Raw genomic sequence first — 25780 nt, 5'->3', positions numbered from 1 at the left:
GGTGGCTATGTGTCGTATTATTTTCTCTATTTTTTTATTTACGTTTCGCACAACCGCTAAGCTGATGCTGCCTATCCATTTTGAATTTAATATTATAAATTGGCGGGCTTGACTCTGGGAGGGGGCAAATGCACTGTAACCTGACCCAATCGCAAATCTTTATGCATATACTGTATTTAATATTCTCTCTGTATATACTTTATCCTTAACTGTTCATTTTGTATCAAATACCCACGAAAAGGCGGGGCGCATGTGTGCACTTCATGGAGTAGTCGCCTTTTACAGAGCTCTTCTCCGCTGACACTAGATTTTGAATGTTTTTGTAAATTAAGTAACATCAATTCACTTTACAGGCGATAATGACCTTTTGAGAGTTACCAGTTGTCAGTTGTTTTGAGTATTTTGTGAAATTTAAGTGCGTTGAGCACGATTTTCGTTATTCACTGACTCATTCTGTGTCCGCAAAATGGCGTCGAAGAAATCTTCAAAAAACGTTGCTGCTATTAAGGAGGACGCCAATCCAAGTGATTCTATCGCACAGGGAAATGTGAACGCAATACTGTAATGATAGAAACTCGGAAGCAAGATGCAAGTAAAAACTCAGTATTTATTATAAAGCAATGATGAAGCAAGAAAGAGTCCAGTGGTAACAGGCTAGCGGCGCAGGGACTCCAATGGTCAGATGAATCCGGTGAGTGAGGTGACGGAGAGTGCTGAACAAACAAGACGAATCCAGATAACGACCACAGGAACACGAACAGGAACAACGAAGGCACGGGACTGGAACGCAGAGGGATCAACACAAGCGGACATCACAAAACAACGATCTGACAATGGAGATGAGAAGTTGATGAGATATATACACGGGAATGGATAGACTGCAGCTGGTGATGAGGTAATGAGTGATTGCTGAAGTGTTCGTTTGGATGCGTTGGACGCCACGCTGGTTAACTTGCAGTCAGAACAGGCTGGCATTAAACAGAAAATGGTAGAGATAGAAGGTGCCCTGAACGGTACGGATTTACGCTTCGGTGCGGTCAAAAAAGGTGAGTGAAGATTTGCGTGCGGAAAAAAAATCTCTCTGGACTAAACTGAATGACTTGGAAGGACGCTCTCGCAGGCTGAACCTTAAATTTGTGGGAATAAGCGAGGGAGAGGAGCAGGGGCGCCCCTCAGTGTTCATTTCGGACTTGATTACTGAGCTCTTGGTCCCTGCGTTTTCTAGCGAAACTGACACTGTAGTATAACGTTCGGGAGCGCTCTTTTGGATCTCCAGAGGAGGCTAAGAAATTTATGGATAACTTGTCGAATGACTCAGCGTAACTTCTATGTGTGACTTCACTCAGCTTGACCTGAGTATGGTCCTCGACTAACAGAAGTGAACTATTTTTGGAATATTTTGTTATTTTAATCGTGGTACGTAATTTAGATGAATGGTTGTTTGCGCGGTGGAGAGCAGGTTTTTTTGTATGTGTGTGTGTGTGTTACTCCTTGTGTTTTTCGTTATTTCTGCTCTTTTTGGGCTAAGGTAAGCTATTGTGACGGGATTAGGTGATTGACAGCAATACTGGCCTATCAGCCTATACTTTCCATTTAAAGGCTGATTGGTTGTCACCCGGGATGCGCCACGTCCGTTTTCCCCGTTTGTTTGCTCGTGTCGATGGTGGCTGTAGGTAAGCGCGCTATGCTGTAATAGTTGATGATTTCTGGGGATTGTTGTGGTGTGTATAACGTGGAATCATCTCTGTTAATCATAGTGCAGCTTTATGTGTTGGTGCTGTCTGGTGGATGTGCTTATTGATCGCCTTGCAGGTATGTTTATTGTTAAGCGCTCGTTATATAGTGCTGGTGTGGCTGTGTGAGTTTAACACTCTTTTCGCGCTCTAAATAGGCGTGATTTCCTGTATCCCATTGTGCTATCGATGGGCATGACTGTGACCAATCCGTGGCTATAAAGTGTGCTATCTGACGTGATATCCTGATGGTAAGTGTTTAAACGCAACCATGACTGGGACTGTGATAGTACGGTGATTGGTAACATCTTCTTTTATGTCGTTTTAGGATTCTCCCTCTCGTTCTCTGCCGAGATTCGTTTGTTGTTGCTCTCGCTGTTAAAGCGCTGCGGTTGATACAGCCGCGCTGACGTGATCATCACTATAACAAGGGGATTGCTCGTTCACTATGGAAGCATATGGGTAGCAATATTCAATTTGAAATGTAATATGCAAAATGACAATGCAATATGTAAAATGGCATTGCATTCTGTATTTAAATTTACATTTTACATTACCATTCTAGCAACGTTTGGTGCAAAATTAAAATTAAAATGAAATTACATAATTTACATTTGGCATTTCATACACTAGTTTTAATATGCATATTGAAACGCTTTATAAGTTGCAAAATTAAAATTAAAATGCATTACAGAAATTATTAGATATGTGTAGCATGTTCAAGCAAAAACTGTGGCAAAATGATCATTCAAATGCTATTTTTCTTAATTGCATTTACACTCACAGTCAAGACACTTGCGATTGCATTTTCATGAAATGTCCCGCAATGAATGTAGCAAAATTCAATGTGCACATTGAAAATGCATTCCGAGCCGATCACGCCCCCTCCTGCCCTGTCAATCACTGCATCAAGGCGGGGCTTAAGTTGTGTTGTTTCTCTCTATGGCACTCCGAAAAAGCTGCACAAGCAATAGAGTGACAAAGTGCAAATGCTGCCCCTGCAAATGCTTAAGCATGACGCCTCTGGATTGAAGTGGTGGGACACGGGGTAAGTTGGCAGAAAGAGAAGAGACAAGGGGTCAGTAGTGTGACTGCAGCCGCAGGTAAAGCCGGGTGTAACCCGGTGTTTTTTTTTTGTTTTGTTTTTTTTGGCCAAAACGAGCACTTTTCGTACATACGCTCTATGGTCACGTAAGAGTGTGATCGTCAAATACACTCCACAGTCCAGACCCCGAGTGAAAGTTGGCAACCCTGGGTCTAACCGTTTGACGACCGTCGACCGACCCCCATGTCTCTTCTCTCTCTGCCAACTTACCCCGTGTCCCACCACTTCGATCCGGAGGCGTCATGCTTAACCTGGACGATGGCCTTTCTGAAGGGGCAGCATTTGCACTTTGTCGCTCTATTGCTTGTGCAGCTTCTCGGAGAAGCTGTGGAACTGACTTGTCCATGTTGCCTCACTTGAACCTTCTTGACCCTCTGCGTAATACCCCCGACCAGTTCCATAGAGAGAAACAACACAACTTAAGCCCCGCCTTGATGCAGTGATTGACAGGGCAGGAGGGGGCGTGATCGGCTCGGAATGCATTTTCAATGTGTACATTGAATTTTGCTACATTCATTGCGGGACATTTCATGAAAATGCAATCGCAAGTGTCTTGACTGTGAGTGTAAATGCAATTAAGAAAAATAACATTTGAATGATCATTTTGCCACAGTTTTTGCTTGAACATGCTACACATATCTAATCATTTCTGTAATGCATTTTCATTTTCATTTTGCAACTTATAAAGCGTTTCAAAAATGCATATTAAAACTAGTGTATGAAATGGCAAATGTAAATTATGTAATTTCATTTTCATTTTCATTTTGCACCAAACTTGCTAGAATGGTAATGTAAAATGTAAATTTAAATACAGAATGCAATGCCATTTTACATATTGCATTGTCATTTTGCATAATACATTTCAAATTGATTATTGCTACCCATATGCTTCCATAGTTCTTTGCCGTGATTCATTGTTGCTGCTCTCACGCTGTTAAAGCGCTGTGGTTGATACAGCCGCGCTGACGCGATCATCACTATAACAAGAAGGGGACTGCTCATTTGATTCTTATCGTGTCGTTTTAGTGCCCCGCTTCATAATTTCTTGTTTTGTTCCTTTTGATTGAACTCTTTTTCTTTTCATTTGCTTTATTTAAAAACCAACGAAGTGGTTATAGCTCTGGATACATGTGATTGACATCCATTAATGTCATCCCATTTGTGTGTGTGAACATCTACTGAGTTGAAATTGCTTTGTAATCTCAAGACCAACTATTTGATCCTTTTAGGTTATTGTTTTTCCTTTTTCTTTTTGCTTTATTGGGAATGTTTTTATTGCGATTTCTATGTTCATTTGTATAGTTTCTTTTTGTTCTTATTTTCTACTGCAGGAGCTAGGGTCCCGCGGTCGGAGTGCTCGTCTTCCTTTTGGTGGTGGTGGTTCTTCTTTATCGTGTGTGCAGTGTACACTTTGAGTGTGTGATAGTGTGATTAGACTGCACGGGTGTGTGTGCACGTGAACGTGTGCCCCGTAAAACCGAACTCCACAATGATTCCTCTTCGTTGGGAGCCTCAGCCCTGCTGTGATTATTTGGTTTGCTTTACAGATATACATCGTTATATCAGGTTGTGTTTTCTGTTTCTTTTGTCTGAAGTGGGGTTGTTAGTGTTTGATGTGGGTCTTAGTGTCCAACATTTTTAATTCTTGTATTAATAAACATTTGCATTTTTGCATTGTACTCTCGTCTCGTCTATCTTTATGAGGGAGCTGAACCTGTGTGCTTTACTCAATGTTGGAGTATTTTCCCTGGGGTTAACTCCTGGGGTGGCATAGTCAGACTTCTTTATTAATAAATCAACTTGAGCTTGTGTCTCGAAACTGCACCGACTCGCCACACTATGTCTGACTTACTTTCCACTCTTGTTGTCTCCGAGAGGATGGGGAATACGTGCTGCTTCGGTTCTTGGAGCAGCTGGGGAGTTCGTGAGTTATTTTTTGTTGCACCAGATAATGTTACTCTTGCCACGATTATAACTATTTTTGTGTTTATTTTTTTATATGTTGTATGAGTGACACTATTACTAATAGCAAAAGCGATGCCGGAGTAAATATTACATTTGTCAGTTGGAATGTAAGAGGAATGGGACACCCGATTAAAAGGGGAAAAGTGTTTGCACATTTAAAGTCATTGTCGGCTGACATTATTTTTCTTCAGGAAACCCATATTAGACCCAGCGAACAGATGCAGGGAGGATCTCACAAGTTTATCAAGCCACTTTTTCCTCTAAAGCCAGAGGGCTGGCTATACTTTTTAGGAAATCTATTCCTTTCCGAATGCACTCTGTGGTGTCTGACCCTGCGGGAAGATATATTATTGTATCCGGGTTCATTAATAATTTTCAGATTACATGTGTTAACGTTTATGGACCAAATATAGATGATCCTGCATTTTTCAGGAAATTATTTGGGCTTATTCCAGATACTAACTCGACTAGTTTGATAATTACTGGAGACTTTAACTGCTAATTGGATCCTCATCTTGATAGTCATTCTTCACAAGTTCCTCATCCTATTCAATCTGTCGGCGTGTTTTAAATAATTTGATAACATTTATAAATCTTGTGGATATATGGAGATTACTTAACCCGACTGCTCGTTGAATCTTCGTTGAGGAGGGAGAAGCGTAAGCGCCTGGCTGAGATAGAATCCACTCTACCATCTTTAGAACAAACATTTTGTTCATCTAAAGCTCAGAGTGACCTTAACGCTATTTTTAAGGTGAAATATGAAAATAACTATTTTGAGCGATCATGTCTCTAATTTGTTAATTAAACTTAAACAGAAACAATTTGAATTGGGAGATAAGGCAGATAAGCTTCTTGCCAGGCAACTAAGAGGTGTGCTAGGGCCATTCATCAAATAAAATCTCAAAATGTTACTTTAGTAACACATCCTAAATAAATTAATAATCGTTTTGGTGAATTTTATAAGCAGCTTTACTGTTCCAGCTGTTCTGAGCTGAGCAATACAGGGCGCCAATTTCTTGATGCGGTGGACTTTCCAAAACTTAATGAATGTGCCAGAGAGGAATTAGAGGAACTGTTTACTCTCTGTGAAAATTTGGAGGCAATTAATTCCTTTTCTAATGGGAAAGCCACAGGCTCTGATGGGTTTGGTGTGGAATTCTATAAGGCTAATGCAAATGCAATTGCTCCTTTGTTACTTAGAATGGTAAATCATTCGATTGAGAAGGAAATATTTTTATGAGGCACATATATGCCTTTTGAAGAAAAAGGACAGAGATGATTCGGAGCCTTCTAGTTACAGGCCAATAAGTCTTCTCAATTGCAATCAAAAAGTAATTGCCAAGATTTTGGCCACCCGTCTGAATAAGCATGTGGCCTTGTTAATTCACCAAGACCAAACAGGCTTTATCCCAGGAAGATTTTCATTTTTTTAATTCACGTCGCCTGCTAAATATTTTGTACAGTAATCAGAGAAAGAGATCTAAGGCAGCTGTCCTTTCTTTAGACGCTGAAAAGGCCTTTGATTGAATAGAATGGAGTTATATGTTTTCTGTGCTGGATTGGTTTGGCTTTGGTGAGAATTACAAACGAATCATAAAAATGCTTTATTTTTCTCCTAAATCTGCAATACTTACTAATTCGGATAGGTCTGCTTTCTTTTCTCTTCAGCGTGGTACACGACATGGCTGTTGTCTAAACCCATTGTTATTTGATCTAGCTTTAGAACCCCTGGCCATCCACCTTTGTAATCATTCTGAGATCAGGGGTATATCCAGCCCGTTCTCATCCTTTGGCGTCATACATGTGACGCTTTGGACATTTCGTTGAAATCTTACGCACATGGCATCCTTTAGCATCAATATGAGACGCAGAACCCAAGGCGTCATACAGGTGACGCTCGTCTAAATCCAACGCACATGGCATCCTTTAGCGTCAATATGAGACGCAGAACCCAAGGCGTCATAACCGTAACTCTACCCCAGACCTAAACCTAGCCGAAAGAGTTGGGTGGTCTAGCACTACCTTTTTTCCATCATTATTATTGGGCTGCTAATGCCAGGGCTATGATATTCTGGCGGATTGGTGATCAAGCTGCCGAGAACTTGATGGACACCCAACCCAAGTGGCTGTACATGGAGGCTCGGTCAGTTGTTGGTAGCTCTCTTGCCGCTATTCTTTTTTCGAACCCTGGGAAACTGAAGGGTATGTATGAAAATGTTGTTGTGCTCAATTCCATTAGAATTTTAAATCAATTGAAGACTGTTTTGAATATTACGAGTCCTTCAGTGCTCCAGTCCATTTGTAATAATCATAATTTTTTGCCTGGCCAGTCAGATAAGGTATTTTCACTGTGGAGAAGCAAAGAACTGGCCATGATTAAGGACTTCTATATACATGGAACATTTGCCACTTTTGAGCACTTGTATAAAACATTTGATCTTTCCCAATCACAATTTTTCCGATATCTACAGGTGCGGCACTACATTAAACATTCTTTTAATGAGTTTCAGGAGTTGCCTCAGGATCATTATATGTATGATCTTTTGGGTCAACCCCCTAATGCCAAACAGTTAGTGACCCAAATCTGATTTTTTCCTCTCATGTGGCACAGATCGGATATGACCCATGAACGTGTAAGCAGGAAAAAAACCCATGGATTCCGATTTTCTCAGATCGGATTCAGGCCTCACTCATATGTGGTAATAAATCGGATATTAATCGGATACGTGCATTTGCGTGTGCCATTTAAGCAGACAAATCGGATATTCCCTAGTAAATGCGAGTCGTATGTCATTAAAAAAGTGACATCAACTCAGGTGGACACCACCAACTGAGATCACATGATGCGATGGAGGACGAAGGATACACACAGTGGAGCAATGCGGAGGTTTCATGTCTTTTGAGTGTTTGGGGCGAAGAGACAGTGCAGGCATGCAGGGTTGTTACATAAATAAATCCGTGTTTGAAGACATTTCACGAGATATGGGGAGGCACGGTTTTAAGTGCTCGTGGCTAACGTGCCACCGTAAGATAAAAAGCTTAATGACTTTTATTGTGGAAAGCAAAACACTGGATCATTTTATTCGCATCTGCATCTATTGTATTTCGTGCTGTTTTACTTCCTTTTCCGGGTCAGAACGTCTACATTTGGTAGTTTCAGCAGTGTATAGTGTAAATGCAAAAATCGGATACAGGTCACTTTTAAAAGATGATGTAAGCGGGTCGTCAAAAAAATCGGATATAGTCAGAAAATCGGATTTGGGCATCAAGACCTGCAGTGTAAATGCAGCCTAAGTAGCATGGGAAAATGACACCGGAATAATATCTCAAACGAGATTTAGGTAGAAGGACTGAAGCTAATTCATAGCTGTTCAATTAATGCAAGATTACAACTTATTCAGTTTAAAGTGTTGCATACATTACACTATACCAAATCTAAACTTAATAAAATGTACCCTTCAGTTTCCCCGTTATGCAATAGATGCATTAGCTCGGATGGGACGCATGCTCATACTTTTTGGTTTTGCCCTGAGATTTCTGAGATTTGGAAGAATATTTTTTTGTGGTACTCAAATGGTTTTGGAGAAGATATCAGTCCAGATTTTGAGTTAGCTTTGTTTGGATGTTCTGACCATTTGCATTGACACATTCTCAACAACTGTCTCTTATGTTTGGTATGGTGGTGGCTAAAAGGGTGATCTTGATGGACTGGAAGTCCACTGTACCACCCAGCTTTCATAAATGACTGGCTGAAATGGTTTCATTTTATGTATTGAGAGTGAGGAGTCACTTGCCGATTTGGGTTGATTTGGGCGGGGTCTGAGCCGGTCGGCCATGATGGTAGGAGATGCTATCGCTTGCCAGGGGCAACGCCTTCAGAACTTCACAGAGGCGCGACTAAACATTCCAGAGCTCTTTAATTTTCGCGCATCGAATACGAGAAAGAAAAGGAAGAATGTAAAGCAATGCAAAAAGATAAGGCGAAAGAAAAGGGACCTTACAGGAACAAGCTCACACCAAGCGCAAAACAGCGGTATTTGGAGAAGCTCTCAGGCATCCAAAATATCGACCCATACGAGCTCGCTGCAGCGGAATGGCACAGAGACCTGGACCATTTACCTCCATGCACATATATGGACATTGTGAATTATCATGTTTTTGGTGTAAGCTACTACACAATGCAGGAGTTTAAAAGCCACAAGTCTTTGGAAAGTTACGAGGCTTTCTGCTGTGGCTGGGTGCAGTACTTGGCCATCTACAAGCCTCCAGTGTCACGATCCACACTCAGGAAACACACAAAAGATCCAATAGTGCAGTAGTATTTAATGGGGAAATCCGTACTCACAAAACAGTCCAGGCAGGGGTCAATATCCATAAAAGCAATCCAAACACAAGTAACAACAAATAGACAGGAACAGACCTCAGACGTGGTGTGATGAATAACAAGGACTCCATGACAAACACTAACACAGACAGGGTTATATACACACACAGAACTAACAAGGTGACGGGAAACAGCTGTGTGCAATGATCAGATGAGTGGCAGAACAGAATGCTGGGAAATGTAGTTAATCGTGAATGACACCGTGGAAACGAGGACCTCTAGTGATAACCCAGGGAAACACAACCAGACACTGTGACATAACCCTCCTTCTACGGAGCGGCTACCAGACGCTCCACGACAGAAAACACTCGAAAAAACAAGTCCAGGAGGGGGTGGTGATGTGGGGAATCAGAGGGAGGGACGGGGACCCGGGTCCATGAAGGGGAACAGGAGGTAACGAATTAGTCGGTGGCCGGGGCAAAGCAGACCGTCCATCGGGCAGCCAGGGCAGGGCAGATAGTCCATCGGACGACCAGGGCGGACCAGACAGTTCAGGTGGCCATGGTGGAGAAGACTCCTTGGGTGACCACGGCGGTGATGACCCTTCGGGCGGCCAGGGCGGTGAAGACCCCTCGGGTGGCCAAGGCGGTGAAGACCCCTTGGGCGGCCAGGGCGGTGAAGACCCCTCGGGTGGCCAAGGCGGTGAAGACCCCTCGGGCGGCCAGGGTGGTGATGACCCCTCGGGCGGCCAGGGCGAAAAGACCCCTCGGGCGGCCAGGGCGGTGAAGACCCCTCGGGCGGCCAGGGCGGTGAAGACCCCTCGGGCGGCCAGGGCGGTGAAGACCCCTCGGGCGGCCAGGGCGGTGAAGACCCCTCGGGCGGCCAGGGCGGTGAAGACCCCTCGGGCGGCCAGGGCGGTGAAGACCCCTCGGGCGGCCAGGGCGGTGAAGACCCTTCGGGCGGCCATGGCGGTGAGAACCCTTCGGGCGGCCGTGGTGGTGAGGAACAGCGGACAGCGGCTCAGGAACAGCGGACAGCGGCTCAGGAACAGCGGACAGCGGCTCAGGAACAGCGGACAGCGGCTCAGGAACAGCGGACAGCGGCTCAGGAACAGCGGACAGCGGCTCAGGAACAGCGGACAGCGGCTCAGGAACAGCGGACAGCGGCTCAGGAACAGCGGACAGCGGCTCAGGAACAGCGGACACCGGCTCAGGTACAGCGGACACCGGCTCAGGTACAGCGGACACCGGCTCAGGAACAGCCACAAGAACTGAAACAGATACAAGAACAGACACAAACACAGACACAAACACTGGGTCCGGAACCGACATGGGCTCCAGCTCTGGAACAGGCACTGGCTCTGCCTCTGGCTCTGGGACAGGCACTGGCTCCGCCTCCGGCTCTGGATCAGGCACTGGCTCCGCCTCCGGCTCTGGGACAGGCACTGGCTCCGCCTCCGGCTCTGGGACAGGCACTGGCTCCGCCTCCGGCTCTGGGACAGGCACTGGCTCCGCCTCTGGAACCGGAACAGCAGAGACTGGCATCTCCAAGATCCGAGCCAGACGCTCCAGATAGTCCGTCACAACCTTGGCGGCCACGCCAAAGGGGATCTCTGGCTCTGTCCCAGGCTGAACAGATGGAGCGTGATCAGTCTCTGACTGGGCAGACGGGACGTGAACAGTCTCTGACTGGGCAGACGGGACGTGAACAGTCTCTGACTAGGCAGACGGGACGTGAACAGTCTCTGGCTCGTCATGACTGACGTGAAGTGCAGGCTCGGCAAAGCTGGCGTGGAACTCGGGTTCGGCAGATGGGCCAGGTCGCTGGCGTCGGCATGGCGAGCAGCTTGGACACAACCTCCGGGTTCTTAGGGAGACTGGAGTTCCTCCCTCTCCTCCGCCGTCTCTGATGGTGAGGTGCAGACTCTGGGCTGGTCGGGAGCTGCGGTGAACAGAGCTCTGGGCCGGATGGAATCAGCGGCGAATGGAGCTCTGGGCTGTACCTCACCAGCCCAGGGTCAAGGTGGGACCGAAGTGGAGAATGATGCCGGGACTCACTTCTTGCACCTCCTCTCCTGCGACCTCCGCGGGTCCCAGAAAATCTGGCCAGACGGGTTCCCTCAAACAAGTCCTTGGGTCCGGTGAAAAGGGGCGCGGGAGACCTTGCCGGTGAAGCTTCCTCAGTCATCCCAGCCCACAATGCGAAACATTGAAAAATGTTCATACGTGGTGCCTCCTCCTTGACTTGAGAAGTCCCGCTCGAAGTTGCACCCCTCCTCCCATTAGTCTGGGAGGGAACACAGAACCCCGTACTGCTGGATCTTGACATGATGGAGTCCTTCTGTCACGATCCACACTCAGGAAACACACAAAAGATCCAATAGTGCAGTAGTATTTAATGGGGAAATCCGTACTCACAAAACAGTCCAGGCAGGGGTCAATATCCATAAAAGCAATCCAAACACAAGTAACAACAAATAGACAGGAACAGACCTCAGACGTGGTGTGATGAATAACAAGGACTCCATGACAAACACTAACACAGACAGGGTTATATACACACACAGAACTAAGAAGGTGACGGGAAACAGCTGTGTGCAATGATCAGATGAGTGGCAGAACAGAATGCTGGGAAATGTAGTTAATTGTGAATGATACCGTGGAAACGAGGACCTCTAGTGATAACCCAGGGAAACACAACCAGACACTGTGACATCCAGGTGGTGAAAACAGCGTTGTACTGGCAAAGGTAAGTTTCTTCACATGCGTTTTAGTGTGTTGTAATTACATTGCATTTAGCAGACACTTCTTGACCAAAATGACAAAGTAATTACTTTGTCATTTTGGTCAAGAAGTGTCTGCTAAATGCAATGTAAATAACTGCATTATTGCAGTTAATTACTGCGACTGTTTCTTAAACACTAGATTGTAACGAGATGTTCAATGTACACAAACGTTTCCAACATGTTTTGATGTAGGCTAAAGTTGTGTATGTTTATGTATTTAGTTGTAATTTGATTTTAGCCCAATAACACATACTGTACCAGGTTTTTGTGTTGGGTGTTGGGGGCTGCAAAGTGGACAAACCAGTTCTGGGTTGGCTAGGGTAGTTAAATGTGTGATTGCAATATGTAAATGTCCTGGTTAGATTAAAGCCATTAATAGTGTGAATGCAAGGTGTATGAGATTCAGACGAGGTCCTGCATTCACGGTGGCTCAGTGAGCTTCCTCTTACTCCATGGGTGATCTTAACATCATCGGGGCAAGTGTGTTCGGCCCACTGCACCTGTATGGCCGGCGTAGTGGAGTCGTGCACCCACGTTGGAGCCCTGCTGAGATGAGCCGGCGTACTGGAAGCTCCCAAGCAGCATCAACAAGGTGAAACCAGAGGTTGGTCACCAGATCAATTTTATATCTGCAGCAGCCAAACGCAGATCTCTGGACAGACAAATTGATGGTGAGACCAACAATAGTCCAGCGCAGAGAACACGTATGGCCAAAACAACACCAACACCAGAAAAGCTGGCAATATTCTACCGGCAAATCATATAATAGTGTTTTATTGTTTGTATGTTTTTTGCTCTTTTGCACTAATAAGGGTATTATTATTTTTTATTATTATTATTACTTATGTTGTCCATGTTTACATGCTGGAAATATTTATACTTTGAATGCACACATGTTCTTTTGCACTGTTTTTGTGTTCTTTTGCACTGTTAAGAGATCCCCCCCTCCCTCTTATTGAAATAAATAAGCATTTATTTCAAAGAAATAAAAAAGTAATGAACAAGGCACTCAAACAACACTTTTGCACATGTTCGTTAAGGCACAGCAAACAGTGACAATCTTATCTAAAGGCATTCGGTTTTCACCATCACATTTGACAAGCATGTGCACAGGTGCAGTTGAGTGTAAGAATTTGAATTTGTTGCGCATAACACCAATCACCCTCTCAACGTGAATTCTGAGATGTGCTATGGCCCTAGTCTCCTCCACATCTTTCGCCTCCAGCTGTGCACGACCCCTTGTGAATGTAGGCATTTTCACTTCAGCACACATCATGCCCACGCTTTCTCTTATATTAAAGCCCCTATCTGCCAGCACAATGTCACCTGGTAACAGTTTGTTCAGGAAACCACTTGAGCTCAGTTATATGCTTGTCACTTATGCGCCCACCCCACCCGTTTGATATGAAGGAAATGACACCCTGGGGCGTGATCACAATTAGATATTTCATGGTGTATGCGTGTTTGTATTGAGAGAAAGTCTGTGCCCTTGCCAGTACATTTTAGGGTTTCTCGATGAACACCTCGAAGCAGTCCACAATGGCAGCCATATTTTTCCCAAATGACTCCACAAACTGGTGTGGCATACTGGTCAATAAGCATTCCCTGCTTGGCCAGTGCATCAATGGACACAGCTGTGCGTACATCACTCCAAGGGTATGGTGAAAGGCATCGGTGACTGTTGTCCTATGTACTCTAAACAGATGGCTGAGGTGCTGTATTAGAAGGTCTATTCTGAGGCGCATTAAAGTCAATAGGACACGCTGGAAGGGTGAGAGCTTCTTCATCCTACCTTGAGGCAGATATGGAGTGAGGGTGAGTAGAAGTGTCTGGAACAATGCAAAGTTTGGAAGCCCCGTGTAATACTTCACTGTGTTATCATCACCACTCAGAAAGTTCTCATACATCCGGTACTCATCAACCTCCCGCTTCAGCTCTCTGTTTTATTCCAAAAGATTGTTGATAACATCTCGTCTAGATGTGCAGAGTCCACATTCCATGTCCTGGGCTACCGGCCAGGGCGGTGAAGACCCCTCGGGCGGCGAAGACCCCTCGGGCGGCCAGGGCGGTGAAGACCCCTCGGGCGGCCAGGGCGGTGAAGACCCCTCGGGCGGCCGTGGCGGTGAGAACCCTTCGGGCGGCCGTGGCGGTGAGAACCCTTCGGGCGGCCATGGTGGTGAGGAACAGCGGACAGCGGACAGCGGCTCAGGAACAGCGGACAGCGGCTCAGGAACAGCGGACAGCGGCTCAGGAACAGCGGACAGCGGCTCAGGAACAGCGGACAGCGGCTCAGGTACAGCGGACAGCGGCTCAAGTACAGCGGACACCGGCTCAGGTACAGCGGACACCGGCTCAGGTACAGCGGACACCGGCTCAGGTACAGCGGACACCGGCTCAGGTACAGCGCACACCGGCTCAGGTACAGCGGACACCGGCTCAGGTACAGCGGACACCGGCTCAGGTACAGCGGACACCGGCTCAGCGGACACCGGCTCAGGTACAGCGGACACCGGCTCAGGTACAGCGGACACCGGCTCAGGAACAGCCACAAGAACTGAAACAGATACAAGAACAGACACAAACACAGACACAAACACTGGGTCCGGAACCGACATGGGCTCCAGCTCTGGAACAGGCACTGGCTCTGCCTCCGGCTCTGGGACAGGCACTGGCTCTGCCTCCGGCTCTGGGACAGGCACTGGCTCCGCCTCCGGCTCTGGGACAGGCACTGGCTCCGCCTCCGGCTCTGGGACAGGCACTGGCTCCGCCACTGGCTCCGCCACTGGCTCCGCCTCCGGCTCTGGGACAGGCACTGGCTCCGCCTCCGGCTCTGGGACAGGCACTGGCTCCGCCTCCGGCTCTGGGACAGGCACTGGCTCTGCCTCCGGCTCTGGGACAGGCACTGGCTCCGCCTCCGGCTCTGGGACAGGCACTGGCTCCGCCTCCGGCTCTGGGACAGGCACTGGCTCCGCCTCCGGCTCTGGGACAGGCACTGGCTCCGCCTCCGGCTCTGGGACAGGCACTGGCTCCGCCTCCGGCTCTGGAACCGGAACAGCAGAGACTGGCATCTCCAAGATCCGAGCCAGACGCTCCAGATAGTCCGTCACAACCTTGGCGGCCACGCCAAAGGGGATCTCTGGCTCTGGCCCAGGCTGAACAGACGGAGCGTGATCAGTCTCTGACTGGGCAGACGGGACGTGAACAGTCTCTGACTGGGCAGACGGGACGTGAACAGTCTCTGGTTTGTCATGACTGACGTGAAGTGCAGGCTCGGCAAAGCTGGCGTGGAACTCGGGTTCGGCAGATGGGCCAGGTCGCTGGGGTGGCGTCGGCATGGCGAGCAGCTTGGACACAACCTCCGGGTTCTTAGGGAGACTGGAGTTCCTCCCTCTCCTCTGCAGTCTCTGATGGTGAGGTGCAGACTCTGGGCTGGTCGGGAGCTGCGGTGAACAGAGCTCTGGGCCGGGTGGAATCAGCGGCGAATGGAGCTCTGGGCTGTACCTCACCAGCCCAGGGTCAAGGTGGGACCGAAGTGGAGAATGATACCGGGACTCACTTCTAGCACCTCCTCTCCTGCGACCTCCGCGGGTCCCAGAAAATCTGGCCAGACGGGTTCCCTCAAACGAGTCCTTGGGTCCGGTGAAAAGGGGCGCGGGAGACCTTGCCGGTGAAGCTTCCTCAGTCATCCGAGCCCACAATGCGAAACATTGAAAAATGTTCATACGTGGTGCCTCCTCCTTGACTTGAGAAGTCCCGCTCGAAGTTGCACCCCTCCTCCCATTAGTCTGGGAGGGAACACAGAACCCCGTACTGCTGGATCTTGACATGATGGAGTCCTTCTGTCACGATCCACACTCAGGAAACACACAAAAGATCCAATAGTGCAGTAGTATTTAATGGGGAAATCCGTACTCACAAAACAGTCCAGGCAGGGGTCAATATCCATAAAAGCAATCCAAACACAAGTAACAACAAATAGACAGGAACAGACCTCAGACGTGGTGTGATGAATAACAAGGACTCCATGACAAACACTAACACAGACAGGGTTATATACACACACAGAACTAACAAGGTGACGGGAAACAGCTGTGTGCAATGATCAGATGAGTGGCAGAACAGAATGCTGGGAAATGTAGTTAATCGTGAATGACACCGTGGAAACGAGGACCTCTAGTGATAACCCAGGGAAACACAACCAGACACTGTGACATCCAGGTGGTGAAAACAGCGTTGTACTGGCAAAGGTAAGTTTCTTCACATGCGTTTTAGTGTGTTGTAATTACATTGCATTTAGCAGACACTTCTTGACCAAAATGACAAAGTAATTACTTTGTCATTTTGGTCAAGAAGTGTCTGCTAAATGCAATGTAAATAACTGCATTATTGCAGTTAATTACTGCGACTGTTTCTTAAACACTAGATTGTAACGAGATGTTCAATGTACACAAACGTTTCCAACATGTTTTGATGTAGGCTAAAGTTGTGTATGTTTATGTATTTAGTTGTAATTTGATTTTAGCCCAATAACACATACTGTACCAGGTTTTTGTGTTGGGTGTTGGGGGCTGCAAAGTGGACAAACCAGTTCTGGGTTGGCTAGGGTAGTTAAATGTGTGATTGCAATATGTAAATGTCCTGGTTAGATTAAAGCCATTAATAGTGTGAATGCAAGGTGTATGAGATTCAGACGAGGTCCTGCATTCACGGTGGCTCAGTGAGCCTCCTCTTACTCCATGGGTGATCTTAACATCATCGGGGCAAGTGTGTTCGGCCCACTGCACCTGTATGGCCGGCGTAGCGGAGTCGTGCACCCACGTTGGAGCCCTGCTGAGATGAGCCGGCGTACTGGAAGCTCCCAAGCAGCATCAACAAGGTGAAACCAGAGGTTGGTCACCAGATCAATTTTATATCTGCAGCAGCCAAACGCAGATCTCTGGACAGACAAATTGATGGTGAGACCAACAATAGTCCAGCGCAGAGAACACGTATGGCCAAAACAACACCAACACCAGAAAAGCTGGCAATATTCTACCGGCAAATCATATAATAGTGTTTTTTTGTTTGTATGTTTTTTGCTCTTTTGCACTAATAAGGGTATTATTATTTTTTATTATTATTATTACTTATGTTGTCCATGTTTACATGCTGGAAATATTTATACTTTGAATGCACACATGTTCTTTTGCACTGTTTTTGTGTTCTTTTGCACTGTTAAGAGATCCCCCCCTCCCTCTTATTGAAATAAATAAGCATTTATTTCAAAGAAATAAAAAAGTAATGAACAAGGCACTCAAACAACACTTTTGCACATGTTCGTTAAGGCAAACAGTGACAATCTTATCTAAAGGCATTCGGTTTTCACCATCACATTTGACAAGCATGTGCACAGGTGCAGTTGAGTGTAAGAATTTGAATTTGTTGCGCATAACACCAATCACCCTCTCAACGTGAATTCTGAGATGTGCTATGGCCCTAGTCTCCTCCACATCTTTCGCCTCCAGCTGTGCACGACCCCTTGTGAATGTAGGCATTTTCACTTCAGCACACATCATGCCCACACTTTCTCTTATATTAAAGCCCCTATCTGCCAGCACAATGTCACCTGGTAACAGTTTGTTCAGGAAACCACTTGAGCTCAGTTATATGCTTGTCACTTATGCGCCCACCCCACCCGTTTGATATGAAGGAAATGACACCCTGGGGCGTGATCACAATTAGATATTTCATGGTGTATGCGTGTTTGTATTGAGAGAAAGTCTGTGCCCTTGCCAGTACATTTTAGGGTTTCTCGATGAACACCTCGAAGCAGTCCACAATGGCAGCCATATTTTTCCCAAATGACTCCACAAACTGGTGTGGCATACTGGTCAATAAGCATTCCCTGCTTGGCCAGTGCATCAATGGACACAGCTGTGCGTACATCACTCCAAGGGTATGGTGAAAGGCATCGGTGACCGTTGTCCTATGTACTCTAAACAGATGGCTGAGGTGCTGTATTAGAAGGTCTATTCTGAGGCGCATTAAAGTCAATAGGACACGCTGGAAGGGTGAGAGCTTCTTCATCCTACCTTGAGGCAGATATGGAGTGAGGGTGAGTAGAAGTGTCTGGAACAATGCAAAGTTTGGAAGCCCCGTGTAATACTTCACTGTGTTATCATCACCACTCAGAAAGTTCTCATACATCCGGTACTCATCATCCTCCCGCTTCAGCTCTCTGTTTTATTCCAAAAGATTGTTGATAACATCTCGTCTAGATGTGCAGAGTCCACATTCCATGTCCTGGGCTGCCGGTGGCGGCTGCTGGTGGTCCTGGGCTGGCGGCCGCTCCAGATGCTTGGTCCTGCGCTTTACTTGCCGCTGATATCTCGCTCCATCTGTTTCTTTAACATCATTGTGGCCTAACCGCAGGAATGGTGTCCAGTCAGGGTGGTTCTCCAACATCTCATATGATGGTTTAATTAGATTATGAAAAAATCTATGTAATCAATGCTTTATACTGGCAAATCCATCGCAGAATAAGGTCCTTTCTTCTTATTGCAGCCAACCAAGCAATCCGGCGTCTCCTCGTCAGGTCAGAGACTTGCTCTCCCTGATGCTGTGTCCATTTCGGTAACCTAAAAAACTGTATTCCATTGTTCCTATGTTTTCCATATGTATCTATCGTATCGTGTGAGGTACTGGAGCAGTTCTCTTTCATAGGTTCACTCAACGCTGCGTAGCTTAAGACGCAGTGGGAACGCCCTCTGGGTGTGCCGATTGTCTGAAGCCCTTATAGAATCAGGCCAATCCATTGGCTGATGGCGCGGGCGCCGCCCCGACGCTCTTGCGACGTCATATTATATCAGCGCGCGCGCGCCATCTGCTCCTCAGATTTCTCTGCCTTCACGAAGCGGCCATCTTAAGCCCTTCGGTCTCGGTTTTTCTGGCCCAAATAATTTGGATTTATCATCAGCATTCTTCATCTGCACTTCAGCGACTGCGAATAGTGGAACTCAGTTCTCCTTGCGGTGAAGTGCCATGGAGTTTCGTCGTTGCCCGCCGCCATGCGTTCGCTTTGTTGCGAACGACGACCCTCACAGTAAGTGTGTTAAATGTATGGGTTTTCGCATTCGCGCGAGGCTGTTTTAGGCTTGTCTAAATGCAAGTTTCGTGACAACCTGCTTCTCAAAACCCTCCGCTCTCGGTTTTTGAGAAGGAATCCTCTAACCCCTCCCCGGCTCAACCCAGAGAACGTTCGTCTCATAGGCCGGATTTTGCTGCTAGGAGAAGTGACTCGGCTCATCCCACACCTGCTACGGTTTGGGGAGCCCGCGGTCACCCGTTTCCCCGCCAGCGACCTCATAAGCGTCTGGAGCTGAAGCGGTCTAACAAACCCTTCGCTCCAGCCTCCTCGAATCGTTCCTGACCCGCAGGTCAGAAAAAGGAGAGCTTCACCCGATTTACGAGGTTGGGACAGACCGCGAAAGCGTTTCTGCCCACCTCTCACTTGCTCTCCTTCTCTAAACCTGTCACTTTCAGGAGGACGGAGACGCGTTCAGGAGGGCGGAGACGCGTTCAGCTTTCTCCCCTTGCCTCCGATGCGTTTGATACCTGCCGCTCGCATCCTCGGAGACACTTTCGGTTTTCCTCAGGAGCTGGCAGACCCTATGATCTTGATCAAACAGGCAGTGGTACCTCCCACTACATGTCAGGACGTCAAGTGCTCTCCTTCACGTTGGGCCACGCCACCCCACAGGAGTCAGCGCGTCACCCTAACACAGGTATGTCCGCCGCATTGCAACACTCCACTTCCTCTATCTCATTTCTTTCAAGAATGGAGGCGTCTGCCAGGGGTATCGCCTTGGATCCTCCGCACGGTTCGGCTCGGCTACTTCGCCCGTCCCCTTGCTTCAACGGAGTCTTTCCAACTGTAGTCAACAGCGCCTCAAAGGCTTCTGTACTACAGCAGGAGATTTCGTCCCTTCTCCTCAAGGGAGCAATGGAAGAGGTTCCTCCGAAGGAAGTCGAGCAAGGCTTCTTCAGTCGTTACTTCTTGGTCCCGAAAAAAGGACGGAGGTCTGCGACCAATACTAGACCTGCGCCGGGCTAAATTTCTCCCTTTACAAAGGGAAATTCAAGATGTTGACGCTGAAAGCTATCATATCTCAAATTCGAGCAGGGGACTGGTTCGTGACAGTAGACCTGAAGGATGCATATTTTCATATTCATGTCGTACGGCGACACAGGAGGTTCCTCAGGTTTGCCTTTGGAGAGAGGGTGTACCAGTACAGGGTCCTTCCCTTTGGTCTCGCTCTAGCGCCGAGAACGTTCACAAAGTGAATGGATGCTGCTCTGGCCCCGTTGCGGCTCCATGGCATCCGTATACTCAACTACCTGGACGATTGGCTCCTTTTAGCCCACTCCAGGGAATTAGTGACTCACCACAGGGATAATGTCCTTCATCACATTCAGTCTCTCGGCCTGAGGTTGAACACAGAGAAGAGTGTTCTTACCCCAGCTCAAAGCACAGTTTTCTTAAGGGTGCGCCTGGATTCCGTTCTGATGCAGGCCCGTTTGGCTCCTGCCCGGATTTCCAGTCTTTTGACATGTTTGGCTCGCTTCACGCTCGGCCATCGTGTTTCTGTGGGCACTTGCCGCAGGCTTCTGGGTCTCATGGCCGCAGCATCCCCTGTGCTTCCCCTAGGGTTGCTCCACATGAGACCGTTTCTGTGGTGAATGAAACTCTCAGGTGCCCAGTCCACAGGACCGGCTCTTCGCCTGTTGAAGGTGTCGCGCAGTTGCTTCCGCGCCCTTTCAATTTGGAGGGACCCTTTCTTCCTTCGGAAAGGGGTCGGCATGGGTGCAGTTTTCCGTCGCCAAATGGTTACGACGGACGCCTCTCTGACCGGCTGGGGTGCGGTTTTCGAGGGCAGGCCAGCATGTGGGGTCTGGACTGGAGAGACTCTCTCTTGGAACATATTGGAGCTGAGAGCTGTTTACCTGGCCCTTCTTCACTTTCTCCCCTTTCTCGAAGGACACCATGTCATTGTCAGAACAGACAATATGGCAGTAGTGTCTCATATAAACCGGCAGGGGGGTTCAGCTGCCCAGTCGGTTCAGTGCTGGAATTCCAACAGGAGAAGTTTGCTTCTGGAGCGGCCGCTACTACACTGAGAGTGTATGTTGTTGCTATTGCCGCTCATAGAGAGTCGGATGAGATCCCCCTAGGTAAATTGAGGTTAGTCTCAGCATTTATGCGTGGGGTTAGGCGCCTGAAACCAGTACCCTCCCCTGGAATTCCCTCTTGGGACCTGTCGGTCGTCCTGGAGGGCTTAACGGAGACTCCCTTTGAGCCCTTAGAGTCTGCTCCAGAGAGGATTCTGACTCTCAAGGTTACTCTTTTGTTAGCCTTGGCTTCTTAGAAGCGGGTGGGGGATTTGCAAGCTCTTTCTGTTAGCAAGACTTGTATAGACTTCGCTCCTGGTCTGGTCAAGGTGACTTTGAGACCGAAACCGGGATATGTGCCCATAGTATTGTCCACAGCATTCCGGTCTCACCTTCACTCTTTACATCCTCCTCCTTTTCTCTCTGAGGAGGACAAGAAGCTTAATTTGCTCTGCCCTGTCCGAGCATTGAAGTTATACGTGGATCGCTCTGGCGGTTGGAGAACCAACCAGCTCTTGGTATGTTTAGGTGCTGGCCGCCGCGGGCTTGCCGCATCAAAGCAGAGAATTTTCCACTGGGTTACAGAGGCTATTTCACTGGCATATGAGGTCCGCGGTCTGCCTTCACCTCTTAGCATCAGGGGCCGGTTTCACAAAGATAGACTTTGACTATGGCTTAGATATAGTAGATAGTCAGACTTCAGATAGACATCTAAATCAGACCGTTGCACAAAGCACTTAAGACTCTGACTATCTTAAGTACGACTACACTGCAATGCTTTCTGGTTAAAATAAGACACTTTTTTAAAACAAAAAACATGGCGGATAGAGTAAGCGCATTCAACCGCTCAGTGCAGTTTACCCCAGCGGAAAATATGTGTTTGTTGGAGGAGTATAACAGTTACAAGGACATTTTACTTGGGAAATTTAGCGGAGAATGTAGTAACAAGAAAAGTTTAATTTGGAAAAAGATTGCTACGACAGTGTGGATGAGCGACACCTGCGAGACGCACCGGTCTCGTATCTTCACAGTCGTCGCTCCTCCGTTATGCTTCCGCTCCTCCGTGAGAGATACGAGAGGTGTCGCTCATTGTCAATCACGCCACCGGCCTTGCGCCGCTCTCACGTCCCTCGACCTCGTCCTGCTCGCCACAGACTGTTAACAGCGTTAATCCGACCGTTGAGCGGAGCATTAAAGACATACAGAAAAGATACAAAAATATATTTCCAGTAGGTTACTGCGGTCCCTAAAAAGTCTTTCCCTTCTCATAGCTCTCTCCATAACGTCGTCAGCAAACCACAAATTATTAGCCATTTTCCCTTTTCTTTTGGCTGTTTGTAATGTAGCTGATTGTTACTGCTGGTTGCCAAGGTAACAGAGTCTTAGACCTAAGTTAGCCTGGTGGTAAGGTGTCTAATGTTTTTGGTCTAAATTAAGTCGGTCTTTATTTTTGTGAAACAGTCTAACTTGCATTAGACTAGTCTATGAGCTAATTTTAGACTTGTCTAACACTATAGACCGGTCTAAAATAGCTTTGTGAAACCGGCCCCAGGGCACATTCCACCAGAGGCGTGGCTTCCTCTCAAGCACTTTTTAGAGGTGCCCTCCTGGAAGACATTTGTGTAGCGGCAGGCTGGTCCTCTCCGCACACTTTTGTCAGATTCTACAGTTTGGATCTTAACATGACTCCAGGTTCCCAAGTTTTATCTGCTTGAACCAGTCGTGTGAGTTATCTGGTCTTTGTACTAGTTACGGCAGCGCTTAGCTTGGCAAGTTTGGTATTTCGTTCCCACTGCGTCTTAAGCTACGCAGCGTTGAGTGAACCTATGAAAGAGAACGTCTATGGTTACTGATGTAACCTATGTTCTCTGAATAGGGAACGAGACGCTGCGTTCGCTGCCAAGCTCCTTGCGCTGCCAACAAGCTTCCTTTTCGGCAGAGAAATCTGAGGAGCAGATGGCGCGCGCGCGCTGATATAATATGACGACGCAAGAGCGTCGGGGCGGCGCCCGCGCCATCAGCCAATGAATTGGCGTGATTCTATAAGGGCTTCAGACAATCGGCACACCCAGAGGGCGTTCCCACTGCGTCTTAAGCTACGCAGCGTCTCGTTCCCTATTCAGAGAACATAGGTTACATCAGTAACCAGAGATGTTTTTAACGCAGCAGTGACTTCCAGGCATGGCAAAACAGTACGGAATTGCGAGAACCTCCTCTACTACCGAGTTAACAACACACATAAACAATCTTGTTTTGCCGCCGGAATCCTACCAACATGGCGGAGAGGGGATGGGGCTCTGTACCATGACGACAACTACTCACTCTCAATTACATACTTTTTGTATACATTTTGTGAGACTTGATCTGTTTTGTGATTGTATAAAAACTGCTACAAATAAAAATATTTAAAATAAATACCCACGAAAATATTGTCACAACGTCCGTCTTGCCGCGTATTCACATAAACACATCGGTTATGTTCGTGCTGCTGTCAACAGTAATGTATGATTAATGTTTTTCCGTTTAACGCGTTAAAAATATTTAATGCAATTAACGCAGCATCTGTTTTTTTTCTGTCATCCTTTGGCTAGCGTTACATTATATGATCAAGTTCCTCTTCATGCAAATGCTTTTAAACCATTCAAGCGCGACATGACAAAAGAGAACGCGCTGTCTGTGAATGTCCTGCTGACACACACGACGCACAGAACGGCGCGCGCCAGAATAGAGTTCTCTTTCGCGCTTGAACCAATTACAACACAAAATTATTAGCCTGGATGCCAGCCCGAACCCAGCCCACAATATTTTTTGGTCGGGAAGTTCGGTCTGGACTCGCTCCATTGAGGAGTAATTATGATGGGTTCAGAAATCGTAGGGCCAATCAAATTGCCAGGGCGGGCTTTATACGATGATAGACAGATGATCTGCAGTTACGTAATCATCACTTTATCAAAGAGCGCTTGGGTTGAACTGGTTTCCCTCAAAGTTAGGGTTGTAAAAGAAATCGACAGCGCATTAATTTTAAAAGACGAACAGAGAACTGCAATCAAGGCATTTGTCGATCGGAAAGATGTGTTTGCCGTCCTTCCTACGGGATTCGGCAAAAGTTTAATTTATCAGCTGGCTCCGATGGCCGCTAAGAAGATGGGACGCAATGAAAACCTTGTGGTCGTTGTGGTTTCTCCTTTGGTCGCACTCATGGAGGACCAAGTAAAAGAAGCAACACTCATTATTTTACTACTTCTTCCAGCGTGCGTGCAGTTGATATCTGTTGACAACTATGCGTAGCTCAACATATGTCACTTACTGCGTTGCTCTGATTGGTTGTAGGTCTATCCAATTGAGTGCAGAGGTTTTTTTTTCCTGGTTCGGTTAAGACACGCCTGCCGAATGGCAGCCGCTGGAGAATTGAGATGTGTAGATTCAGCCATCGTGTCTGTTATAGAAGATGTAGACAGCGTATTCATTTAAAGGAGGAACAGAGAACCGCGATCAAGGCATTTGTCGATCCAATTAAGTGCAGAGGCATTTTCTTTCCTGGTTGGGTTGAAACACGCCCCATAATCACAGCCCAATGGAGCAGTATCAGACTCACATTCTGACTAGAATATGAGTATGACGAAGTCAGGCTACAAAATTATGCCAAAACTTCTGTTTTGTTGAGTATCCTCATAAGAGCAGTCTTAAATGAGATAAATAAAGTCTTAAATGAATGTAAAGAGATGTGAGAAAAAGGGCACAGGTAAATATAACATTTATTATCGGCTTATGTGAAGATTGTTTTAAGTTCACTTAAATTAAAAGTTGTTATTTTTTGGAGCCTAATACATGTTAAAATTGATAGCTTTCAATTATACTGTAATGTTGAATGGTGATAATTAATGTTTAAAATAGAAAATAAATAAATAATTGAAGACATTTGGTATCATCAGTGATACCAGCCTTCATTCATAAAAATATTAAAATATACTGTGTTTATGTTGTTTCTACATTAATTTGGAGATTAACTGTGAAATTATTACATTATAAAATATATTAAAAACTTATATTAAAAAACAAGCTATCTTGTGCAATTACAACAAAATGATCCCAATATAAAAACACAAATACACTGAGTGAGCAATGTTATATGAATAAAAGCCTTAATTAAATATGTCATCATATAAAGTGATCTCTTCAGAAGAAATTACTGATTTCAACTTTCAATGGATGGACAATTTTTTTTTTATATAATATTAAAAATATCTATATGACAGTAGGCGGTTCTTCCCTGTGGTATTAAAAATTGATACATTTGGTATCGTATCAAAGTAGTTTCTTAACAACACTAGTGTAGGGTGCAACAAATTTGTGGAAAATTTACAGAACATTTTTTACTGAAAAAAGGTTAGGAAACACTGCTACAGAACCAGCGCTCCACATTGACCCTTAGAGAGGGACAAAGCTGATGATGACATGATGCCCGGAGAACAATCAGTGGAAGCAGTTCTCCAGGATCTGGAGCGGCCTGAGGCTGGAAAATTTCACACAAGTTAGTAATATTTTAATAATAATAATAATAATAATAATTAATCAACAAATGTCAGTGGTCTATTACAAATTGTTAGTTACTCAAATTTAAAAGATTATTTAATATGCAAGACATTAAATACAAGTGATCACTTACCTGTGGAAATTAGGGGATCAAATGGGTTACCTAATACACATGTTTATTCACG

Source organism: Rhinichthys klamathensis, unplaced genomic scaffold, assembly GCF_029890125.1.
Source record: "Rhinichthys klamathensis goyatoka isolate OS25496 unplaced genomic scaffold, OSU_Roscu_1.1 h1tg000554l_1, whole genome shotgun sequence".
NCBI classification, from domain to species: domain Eukaryota; kingdom Metazoa; phylum Chordata; class Actinopteri; order Cypriniformes; family Leuciscidae; genus Rhinichthys; species Rhinichthys klamathensis.
This window is presented reverse-complemented; position numbering follows the sequence as displayed.